This window comes from Apis mellifera, linkage group LG2, assembly GCF_003254395.2.
Source record: "Apis mellifera strain DH4 linkage group LG2, Amel_HAv3.1, whole genome shotgun sequence".
Classification (NCBI taxonomy): Eukaryota; Metazoa; Arthropoda; class Insecta; order Hymenoptera; family Apidae; genus Apis; species Apis mellifera.
The window spans coordinates 13,438,245-13,450,492 of NC_037639.1; the positions used below are offsets into that span (position 1 = coordinate 13,438,245).

A 12,248-nucleotide genomic window follows, 5' to 3' on the forward strand; every position below is an offset into this window, starting at 1 on the left:
GAGAGTACAAAGAAGAGAATTCAAAGTTCTTTGTCGTAACTACGTAAGCGTTTCAGTGTATACAGTTCCGTGGGAGAACCTGACACTTACGATGGCATGCACACCGGCGCTGAGCAGACTATAGGCAACGCACACACAGGCAAGCACGCAACATGGCAACCGTGGCAGGACGTAGACGATGGTTATACGTAGAAGTTCCAGTGGCAGGGGGTCAGTGTAAAACGGCCTTCTGTCCGCAACGTGTCGAACGTCGTTCCTATAAGCTTCGTCTGTTCACCGTGGTGTCACTCTTGTTCGTTTACAAACACGTTTCGCAAATCGAAACGGGTGAGATCGTTTCGTCGTTAGGTAACACGGACAGTGTGTCGATCGTCGAAACGTCGTCGTGGCCATAGTCGATAAAACACGCTGACTCGCGTTGTACGAGGATAAAAGGTAAATCGATGGGACTGCTAGAAGCGAAATCGCGATTTCCATGAACGAGGACATGCACGACATGCCGACGTTCTTCCGCGTACTTCCTGTATGTTACTCCGCAGGACGTGATGCTTCTCTTTGTTTCGAAATGGCTATCGATGTATTTTTCCTGGTAACGAATTTACGCGACTTTCATTGGTATTGGGCTTCTGTTTTATTCCATCTTTTAAAGAGAAATTGAAACTCCGTTCGACCGAACGTTGATATTTTTCGTATTATTTCGTACAATATTTTCTCTTTTTATTTTTTTCGTCGTTAAATCGAGATTTCTCGTTTGAAAACGAAATACACGCTACTCGATGCTCGTTTTCTTGGGATACAGCGTTATCGTGTCTGCATGTCGTTTACTCAGATATAGTACATTCGGCATATTTACTAGCAGAGCTGCCGTGTAACGTTCAGCATCGGTGACAGAATTAGGCGATCTCTCTGGTAGCTTCCAGAAACGTACTCGTCGCGTCGAGGACGTCTGCTTCCCTCTACACAACACTCTCAAGACTCACGAATGCATACGAAAGAATTCTGTCGCGTTAAAAATCTTCGCGAGCTAAATTTTTACAGGACGAATACCGTCTCTCGCAAAATCTCTATTGGCAAAATTTTTGATTTCGTAATGGATTTTCTTTTTTTTTTTTCCTTTTCCAAGAAAAGGATATATTCAAGCATACAGTATCATCGTTGGCTTGTTACCATTCTCGTAACGACGTATACGAGACCTCGTGTTTACGTTTTCACTCGCGTGTTAGCTGTTTTCATGGAATTTAAATTTTGGCCAGTGCTCGGAACCAGTTAGTTACTCCAGCCAGCATAGAACACGGCCAGGTAAAATTGTTCTGTGTTGGATCCTGTCCCGTACTTAATCTTGCGCCTGTGTGCGTGACCCGTTCCGTTGGATCCGTGTTTAACCTGGTCGAGGCAGGTAACGTTAGACGTTATGATTTTTAAAATCATTATGTTTTAAAAATGCACGCGATATTATTCTTCGCGATGAAATATCGACTTTTCTAAATCCGTTTATAATCCGGATACTCGCTTACATTTCTCGTTTGAATTGCGCGCGCTTTGATTCGTACGCCCTCGTACGGCCGATATTTTATATTTTCAGTTAAGTCGTTAGTGTCGCACGAATAAGCGTTCGGATGTTCGTTCGAGAAGAGACGAAAAATGAAAATAAATATCTCAACGGGATTGAATTCAAGGTGGGAAGAGTGGTATTCCTGTTTACATTGGACCATGTTCTTTATTAATAACGATAATATCGCCGAAAAGATGGAAAGTAATAAGTAAATAAAGGAATAAAGTTGAAAGATCGCGATGTTTTGGCAACGAGCAGTGTTGTGCAATTTCAAGAGCGTGTAATCAGCATATAATATAGAAACCAGGTATCGACTTTCGAGACAAAAGTATCATCGATTCGGGTCGCGAGCACGTAGAGGCACGCGATACAAAATGCAGTGGATGTTTTCCGAATAGCGTCAGCTAAAACGAACCGTTCAGGATCGTGGAAAGCCTCGTTCCAATCGCGTTTAGAGCTGCGAACGTGTAAACATTCGCGATCCTTTACCTACCTGGGATTCGTGTACGATGCGCCCGTATCGCACATAAAATGAAATTTGTACAGGAAAGGGAGATTCGATCGAACGAAGTAAAATAAACAGAGGCGTTATACAAGAGATTCTCCCCTCCGTATTATGTTATATGCGCTGTTTGTCGTTAAATCCATTTCCATATGGGAATATAGTGTGTGTTCATCGAGCGTTCCAAAAGCGAGATTCGAAACGCGGTGTGAAACGGCCTTCGCGTGGAAAATAGCCCGTCGACGATCGTGAATCACGCGAGATAGCAAGCTCTTTTCGTCGATCGTCGAAACAGGAGGAATCACCTTCGAAGTCGAACGCGGTTTTATCTGAAAGTCCACAAATCTTACGTCAGTTTGATAGCCGGGTACAAAGGTAGCTGCACGCCAGCTTCGAAATCCATAACTGAGGCGAGCACGTACTATTATCTTAAACCCACCATATATTTTACAAGAGTGTAGCGCTTTCGCGACACCGGTTACATAGCAGTTTGCCATTTCGCAAAATGCACAATGCAGTCTGTACAGATGTTTCGAGATGTAATACTTACTTATCGCATTCACGAAGAGAAGATTCTCGAGGATGAGCTAGGTATAACACAAATTTCTAAAGAATCTATTTAGAGAAGGAGATTTCAGACCGACTATCGTCGCTTCAATGCTTCGCCTCTCTCGAAAGTATTATCGCCTTGTCCCCCCCACTCCGAGCCAAGACCCTTACAACCAGAGATCGCCTCGTTTCAAGGCCTAGGCAGCATGACGTCACGTCATTTACTTACTATTATAGATATCATCTGCATATTTTCAATATATATATTTCTTTTTCGCCAAAGAAACATACGTTTTCCGTTCGCGAATTTGACGTACTAATCGATCCATCGTATATTTCAAATTGTCGTTTCTCCGTCGCACAATCGCAAAATAAATCGTTCCACGGAACAGAAAAATATTTCTCGAACGCGGTTGCGAAGCCTTACGTAATCGTTCAGATAGCATACGAAAGCACGTTATCTCGGGAGATTTTTCTCCGTGAGCTTACCGAAGGTAAACGAAGTCGATTAGCCGGGTAGAAACACGTGGACGTGATTTCATTCGTTCATTGTCATTCTCGTCGGATGAATGGCCGCATATTTTCCTCGCGGAACCCATATATCTCGTGTTGGGAGCGTCGCTTTTGCCAGTGGACGTGTGTCGCATGGAAACACCTATGTTCCACGAACTCTGTTGGCATTAGAGTTATTTCGCACGCGCATACGTCCGTTCCGTTTTGATCGACCGAAAATAAAATCATCTCGAGATGAATGAAGATACACGAGAGAAGAAAAAAAAAAGTCTCTCTCTCTCTCTCTCTCTCTCTGTTGCCACGTATGTTTCTTCACGGTCGATAGGAAAGTTCCGCTGTGTCTCGTCGTCACCGCGTCATGTCATTTGAATGTGAATCGCGTTCAAGGAGCTCTGTTTATGACACTCTCGATCGAAGATAATTAATATTTCTAAGAATACGATTTACCTCGATTAATTACCTCGGCTATTGTCGCGGGCAAAATTACAGCGAAGCTGTAATATAGCGAAGATTTTTAAATTTTAATTTGGACTTTATCTTATTTACTGCGTTGCCATTTTATCCGAGCAGCATTAAAAAATACAACAACACGGTAAACAAAAGCGCGGTGAACTAAACGTACGGTTTAGATACGCCACCAGGGACACGATATGCAAATGGAATTATGCTCGTGGCGATTTTCCATCGAAGGCTACCGTGTATTATTATTAGCAGGATCGAAATTATTTAGAGGATCGAATCAGGCCAGGCAATATTTTCCTGGTGATAATGAATTTTGTTTTTGGGTCAAATCTGATAATTCGTCCGCCGTGAAATTTATGTATATCGCGAACGATGCGTCATTTTCGTTCCTGACAAGTAATTAAACAGCCTCATCACTTCGTCATCGTGAACATTTGTTCGATTCGTTTTTAAAAACCGCGTGTCGATTTTCCGAAAAAAAAAAAAAAAAGTAATTAACAAAAGCCAATATTTAGTTCCAAGAATTCTAGAATTCGTGCTTGGCACGTGGTTGCTTTTATTCCATGAAACATTAATTGAAAGAGTCGCATGATGAATATTATAGTTCGACGTTTTTAAACGTAGCTCATTTTTTAAACATTTCATATGAATTTACGTAATGAAATTGACGTCAATGATTTAAAATAGATATTCACGTCTATTTTAAACAAAAACATATTTGTTTTTTTGAACGAAAATTGAGTCATCGAGAAGGAAAAGTTTTCAATCTTTCATGAGAATTTTCATTCTCTAAATTGGACTCCACTTGGGAAAAAGTCGCTTTCGGTCGATCGTCGTTCACTCGATTGCTAGACCATTTCCAAAGATCGATGCCTCTCGCGAATGTCCGACTCGTGCAGAAAGGAAAAGAGGATAAAGTATGTATACCGCGCGCAACTGTTTCATCGCTGATCTTTCTTCATCCCGCTTTTTGCACCTTAATTTTACATCCTGCACAAGTGCAGCCTTGAAAGCTGGCTGCTGCCAGCTCTCGCTCGTTTAGCTCGTTTCTCAGTTGTCTTATTACAGATAACGATAACGTATATCGAGTCAGGGAGATAGATAAAAATAGGAGTTGCATCCTTCGCTAATGGGGGACAGTTTTATTGCTTGTGCAAAATGATGGGTAACCCTCTTTGTCGAACCTTTCGGATTCTTCTTCGTTTCAATTAATAAAATATATAAGCTCGGCGCAATATTTGAATAATATTAAAAAAAAATATGGGATAAATGTCGGAATAAAAAATAATTACGACGGAGAGATAATAAAAAAAATAGGGAGCTTGGTGTGAATTTTATCGAACGGATAAAACGAGCGAAACAATCTTTTACCTACACTCTCTCATATATTTTTCCTCCTCTTTTTTCCCAATTGTAAACGTCGCGTTAATCCGTGCAAGGCAATAACGAGTCCTTCGAACGTGGCTCGCCTCGGCCGGAGGATTTCGTTCCAAGATGCCAGATGAAAAATGCGAACGACAGTTAACGCGACAGTCGCGCATAACTCGCAGTAGTATCGCGCTTTAACGAGAGACCGGATATCGTGATTCCTGCCTCCAAGAATTTCGTAGTATCGATTTAATGACGCATCCGTTTCACCAACCAATTGTTATCGATCTTATTCACCGATTCATGCTTATCCCTGTTATTCGTTCACTTCACGCGAACATGTTTTTTACGATCGCACCGAGAGATTAAACATCCGATCATTTTCTTTATTTCGATACCGTTTCCTTTATTCATTCTCCTCGTTTTAAAATGGAACGAAGAACGAAGCGATGATTAATCACGCGAATCACGTTTCGCGAATTTCGCTTAGCGATATTAACGGAATAGTTGTTGCAAAGTGATAGTTGTTGACTCGTAATCAGGCGGTCGGAGTTCTAATATCTCCGCTGCGGTTTCCGGCCCGTCGTTACTCGAGACACTGCTCGAACACGATTACCGTTGTTCGATTTCATTTCACAACGGGTATCATAATAATATCCATTTACGATACCAATCTACCCATCCGTCGATATCACCGTTTCGGTCGATCAACTTTAAACGCCTCTTCATCCGACCAATTCACGCATCTAATCGAATTTATCCACTCGGTCGAAATTACGCACCTTTCTCGCAACGGTTTCTCTTCTTCTCCGCGTGTTTCGCGTAATTTTAGGCGATCGAGAAGTCCCGACCGCGTCCTAATGGTTTACCCGCCGCGCGATGGTAAACGTGGAAGGGTAATATATAATTTGCTCGGCGGGCACGTATGCATGCAGAGAAGCAGAGCAGAGAGAATGATCGTCGAGCCGGTTCTTTTCTTGCTTTCCGAAATTCGGTTTAGAACCGTTCTTCCTCCATCGATCGCTTTCGATTCGATCGTTTCGGTATTATTCTTCGTTTCATTTCGCGGGAACAAGTTTATATATACACTGGTTGTATAAATAGAATGGGGTAGCGCCGATTCTGGTTCGAGTTTCGCTGGTTCTACAACGTCAGTCCTTTTCTGCAAACGCGATGTTTACAAAACGTCAGCACGGCTGGAATCCGCTGCGGTCGCGCGAGTCTCCGCGGCGGAGAATCTTAAAATTTCGAGCGTGCGCGCGTCGGCCAAGTTTCCGGCGAATATCTACTTATGCCAGACGCGTTGTAACGGTATATCATCGGTATTGGGTTGCGGCTGCAAAACTTGGGAATAAACGTTTGCGAGATATCTACGAGATTCTACTTTTGAATTAAATGGCATTCCCTTTCGTTCGAAAGATTGCGAAATTTCGGGCAAATTTGTGGCCGGTTTTAGCTGTTTTACAAGAATCGCGAATGATTGGTCTATCCCGTCGGAGACGATCGATCGAAGCTGTTGCAACAAGAGCTTTGCATCGGTGTGCGTGCACCTTTAAGTACACAGCCTGGAGATACACGATCGATCGTTGCGGAGGTCGACGTACCCGCGTTAACTTCAACTTTCGCGCAATTTATTGTCCTGTTCTTTTGAGGGAAACGGTCGTATCGGTTGGATCGTATCGAACTCTCGCCGTGGACTTTCTTGGAATCGTGGCCAGCGCGAGCCAGACAACGTCATCGGCAAAGGTCAATTAGCGGTAAAATTCATCACGAAATGAAGCAAAAAGAGACTGGTGGAACGGGGAGAGAGGTGTACGGTTCGCTGATCACGATAATCCTTACTTGGAACTAAACTTCCACGTTGACAACTTTGTGAAGTTTTCAATCTGGAAATCGATCATGGAAGTCTTTTTGTTTCTTCTTCTTTTTAATATCACAGGAATTTAGAGCATGCGCCATGTGTTGTATTAATTTCGATTTTTTTTTTTTACGTCATTACTTTATTTTAATTTCGTCCCAATTCTAAAATTTTCTAGTACGATGTCACGCGCGAATGGAATCGCGTCGCTCGAGAGAAACAAGAAATATTTTACACGCATTCGCAATTCGTCTTTAAACTTACGAAGATGCAATCCGTTTTCCACTCTTCGACTCCTATTCGCGAATAGGAACGAATAGATTTAGCGGGTTTTTTATTTTTATCGTGAATATTACTCGCTTTAATCGCCCGTTTTTTTATCTCCCCGCCATTAATTTGCCGATAATAACGAGGTTACCTTTCAATCACGACGAATTCCTTTCCCCGTGTTTTAAAAGCCCACGTAAACTTGTGTGTCGCAGTGCGACGATTTACGTCGCTTCGACCAAACTGGTCGCGTTCCACGAGTGTGTGCAGTGTAACCAAGCAACGTGGCGCATAATACCGGCCCGTGCATTTATCGTCCACTGTCGTCGTCGTTCCGTCGAATCGTCGTTTCGTCGATCGTTACTCGGCCATGCCAGAAACACTTAGAGAGAGACTTTTAGAAAAGTCTGGCGGAGGAGGGGATCTTTCGTCTTCGCCAAGTCACTTTCTCCAAACGCAATTTCGTAAGTCCGCTGCATTTTCGGTTGAGAATAAAAAGGAAAGGAAAGAGAAAAAGAAACGATCAATTTACTTCACTTTCACCTCGACGCGGAAACGACAAAGTATTCGATGAAAAATTATGTGCATGCCTCCTAATCTCGCGTGAAATAATTTGCTCGAATAGGGTAAATATTTTGGTGGAGATTGGAAATCTTTCGTGACAGAGACACTCTCTCTTTGCAACGGTTCTCGGTGTCTAGACGCACTTTCGCGTTTCATCTGCCCGAGGCATCGTCGCCGTCGCCGTCGTCGTAGTCGTCGTCGGGATTCCTCGGCTCGCTCGAAGGGAGAACAGAAATTTTCCCCGACCACGGTGCACCAAAACTCCATTTCCCCTTTTTCCACAGTGTCGACGTCGGTTTGAAGGGGAGGGAAAGTTTTGGAGCGCAGCCTCGAGGTGGCAAGCAAGCACGGGATCCGGGATGATTGATAGGAGCGGGCAGCTTTGCCGCGCACTCGTATCACGATACGGAGGATGGAAAAATATGAGCTGGATGGAATAAAAATTCACCCGCGATTCAGATGCAAATGAAAGAGCCGCCAACTTTTAAACACTTTCTCGTGATGATGCGTCGTTGGAGCGGCCAATACCACTCTTCGATGCCCAGTTCACTTTCAATTTTAAAAAGTCTTCAACTTTCCAACGATTCCTCGATGACTCGTGTTATCGGGAAAAAATTTCCTTCTCTTTTTCTTCGCGTCAAAAAACCATCCGAAAAACCCAGCATTCTCACCTTGGCAATTTTATCGATCGATGGTCACAACATCGCGATATAATATAATAGGAAAGAATTTTTCACGCGTGCGCAGCTGGATCAGGTGGTGGATTAAGATAAAAGCGTTCCTTCTTACGGATTAGATTCGTGTAAACAATCGAATTGCCGACCGAGTAGTTCGCCTTCTCCTTCATTTCTTTCGTTTCGAATCAACTGTGATCGAGCGACGAGGCTCGTTCTCGGAAAAAGAATTATTGACATTGGCATTTTTCTGTTTATATAGATTATCGTGCTCGTTAATGGCTGCCAGGGTCGTCGGCTAGAGGCCGTTCAGCGAAGTTTTCGAGCCGCCAGCGCGATAACACAGCCCGTACCCGATGAGTGTAAGTATCGATCGTTCGTTCCTTCTCGATCCACGAATTCTCCTTCCTCCAAGGACATTCTTCCCTCCCCTCTTTTCCCCAGATTCCCTCCGCGATCGCGACTCGTCGCGACGTGTATTTTTTTCCACGAATTCCTCGCTTTCGAATTCCTCGAGCGCGCGAAAAAAAGAAGTTCTCGTTCCTTCGATCGATTTTCCCCGATAATTTTCTTAAACCAACGGGGTAGCAGTGCGCGGTTTAAGCTCGAATTAAACTGTGGCTTTCGGTGTCATCGCGCCGGCAAAGTCGGCGCATCGAATTAAAACGACCGGTCGAATTAAGTCTAATAAAAGCTGGCCGGTTCTGCGTTCGAAGCGCGGTCATTTAGCTCGGTTAAAGCGATCGGATTCAACGGGGCAACCCGCATAAGAAGCGCATAAATTAATTAGAACGGTCTTAGAAAACGATTGCGTCATACACCGCGACGCGATATCGCGCGATATGGAGCAAGATGGTGTGAAAAACGAGGGGCTGAGGGGAGGGGAGAAAGAGAGGAGAAATGTTTGAAAAAAGATACCGTTACAATATATTTCTACTTTACGATTCTTCGAGGGGGGGAGAGAGAGGAAGATTGGAAGATTTTAACCGAAATATTGTTTTGTTGGAACAGGTTAGATCGGCAGGCGGACACATGGTGAAGCAGAGGAGGTTCATCGGCAATACGAATAACAAGATGATCAACATACGAGAATATTTATAGGTTTTTTTAGGTGAGGAATACGAATATACACACGCATATATATATATATATATATATATATATAACGCACGTGGTGGTCGTATCTGGTTGGTGGAGGATCGGTGAACCGATCGAGCGGATCGATCTGCATGCCGGTGAAGGAGAGAGAGCGGCGTAGTAGCCACGGCGACGTAGCCGGTCACGTTTCGATAGTCGACAAATTGTAACACGTGTGCGCTGGCCAAGGTGTACGGAGTGAATGTGAAATAAACGTTCGACGATAGATTTCAGAGAACGACGGGGAGAAAGGATAAAGAGAGAGAGAGAGAGAGAGAGAGATATACCGCGTCCATGCTATGGTCAGCCTTTGCAACGACCACGCGACGACCCGATTTCCCGTTTTTTACGTAATCCTTAGCGAGATGTTTGATTTTCACGCACAGGTAAGTGGAATCACGTGTCATAACGCGATACGAATATAAAACGTGAATTCAACTCTGTCTCTGTTTTTTCAGATCCAATTTTCGTGCCGACGTTCGTGCGAGAGAGGACGAGTTTGAGATTGATTTATCGGCGGAAAAGTGATATAAAATAATCATCGTGGACGGAGGAATAGAGAAAGGGAACGGAGTGGAACGGAAACATGATTTCTCCTTAACGCGGCGAAAACCATCGATCAGAGATTGATAGATACACATAGGTTGTATCTTCGTTCCACTCGTATCCGCAGCCATATTCGAGTTGGCGTTTCGTTGGAGTACAGGTACCATCCACGGGAGAGATACTTTCTAATGATACGCCTCCGTGAAGTTTGCCCGAGGAGAAGGAAGATGGATCTTTCGTGGTGTCTCGTTTCTATCTTCGGTCAAATCGGCAGTGAAAGTGAAGTCTTTGGCGAGTTCCTATCACGTACTCGATTCGTACAACGCGTTATTCGTCCTCGTCGGCAACGCACCGTGGAAAATTTATTCAAGTTGGCAGGACTTTTGTCCCTCTTTTTATCGCGTGTAATAATTCTTCCCCTCGCCGACGAAAGTGACGCGAGTCCGGATAATTTAGAAAGTGAATCTAAATGTCAATGTTGAATGGACAAAACGGGGACATGAAAGAAACGGGGTCATTATTTTTCACGGTGACGGAAGAAGCTTTCTTCTCTGGCCCAGAGAATCGGAATTCCAACGACGCGAAACACGCGGGATTCTCGAGATCGATCGAGAATTCGAGCGGAGAAACGAAATATTTGGAATAGCGAGGGACAAAAGGCGCAAATATATATATATATATTGTTTCTGTAAGAAGAAATATCATGTAGCGCGAATGGCGTCGCAATATGCTTTCGAAACGGAATGATATGCTTAAATATTAGTTAAACTTAATATTGGTTAATATTAGTTAACGGTCGAGCTCGTTGAACGCCACTTTATCATCATTTAACGACGACTCTGTTCGAACTTGCGAACGTCGTTCCAAACGTTGTTAACGTCCTCGCGAAACAATGGAGGAGTATCATTCGAATTCATACAATTACCGATTTCTCTCAATCCTCCAAAATCCGCGCTATCTAAATCCGTGAATTTTTTTTGTTCCAGGTTTTTCTTAGGTTTACAGGGATTGTTCTAGTATTGGTATCGAAAAGAGATAGAGGATAAGCCAAAGCGAACCAGTGATATTTTTTATGCAGTATTTTTCTTCCATTATTACGAGCAAATAAAGCGAGCAAAAGAGAAAGAAGGAGAAAACGAGAGTATTTTGATGAAAAATATAAAATAAGGACGAAAGAATTGATATTTATATATACATACATATATATATATATATATATATATATATATACATATATTGGACGAATTTATAAACAGAGAGAGAGAGAGATTCTTTTCTTTTTTTTTAACTTGTTTCTACTCGACTCGAGAGCCGACATCGGCAGGTTTTCTTCAAAATGGTGAGTACCACGAAGCGCAACATCTGTCTCATTATTTATAAACGCCGTATCGCTTCCAAGTGTGCGCGTCTGTCGTACCCTTGACATTCTATTCGAAACAATAATCGCTATTACTCCAGAGGGTTGGGGGGAGAGTGTTCGTCGATATCTTCAAGACACGATGGGCGTGTAAGCGTGTTGAGAAAAGGAGAAGTAAAAAGAAAGAAAGATTAAAAAAAAAAGAAAACGAGAGATGATAATCGTGGCGAAGAGGAGTTTCATCGGAGGCTTGGATTTACACGAGCGTGGTGGACGCGATATGGACGCAGCTAACGCGATTGTTTCGCTGTATCGATGCATCTCGACTCGGTTCATCGCGCTTAATTATAATTAATGAAACGACCTATGCCTGGATTTATTTTCGCGGCTCATTCATCGCCGATAATTGATTCCACCTGTAATAACCTGTAATATGGAAGAATACTCCTTTCATAATTTTTCGAAAGGTGTAAATATGCTTGATAGAGGAACGATTCGGAGGATAATTCGTAATTCCAAAACGAATCCAACCGGATCTCGACTTACGTTTCGCGCATGATTCGCCGCATCCGGTTGATTCATTAGTTAATTCGAGCGAGCGCAAAATTCTGCGTATTTCCGGAACAGGACACACGTCTCTGCCTCCCCGCTCGTGTCTCTGCCAACTCTGTTATCCGGTCGAAACGAAACCAGTGAATACCCTAAAGATAGCGAAAAAAATTGGACAGATTCGAAACAGACTCGAATTTTCCCATCCCGCCACGACTCTTCCTCGAAATAACTTGCGCCATTCATTCGTCCCACCGCTATCGACGACAACTTTCGAGCCAAGCTCGAAAACCTTGCAACTTACTCGCACTGTGAGAGAGTGAGATATCGAGTCCAACTATTTCAAAAAG

The 12,248-nt window shown here is 43.3% G+C and overlaps 1 protein-coding gene across 2 annotated transcripts in view; it reads left to right on the top strand.

The window, feature by feature from the left end:
* Positions 1–204: 204 nt before the first annotated feature.
* LOC551167 (multidrug resistance protein homolog 49) overlaps positions 205–12,248 on the top strand; it is a 55,824-nt gene continuing 43,780 nt past the window's right edge. For both annotated transcript variants that reach the window (XM_623561.6, XM_006568983.3), the window contains exons 1-6: positions 205–435; positions 8,572–8,671; positions 9,321–9,420; positions 9,674–9,832; positions 9,905–10,152; positions 10,979–11,331. The gene's annotated coding sequence lies outside the window, so the exon portion shown is untranslated. The remainder of the gene's footprint in view (positions 436–8,571; positions 8,672–9,320; positions 9,421–9,673; positions 9,833–9,904; positions 10,153–10,978; positions 11,332–12,248) is intronic.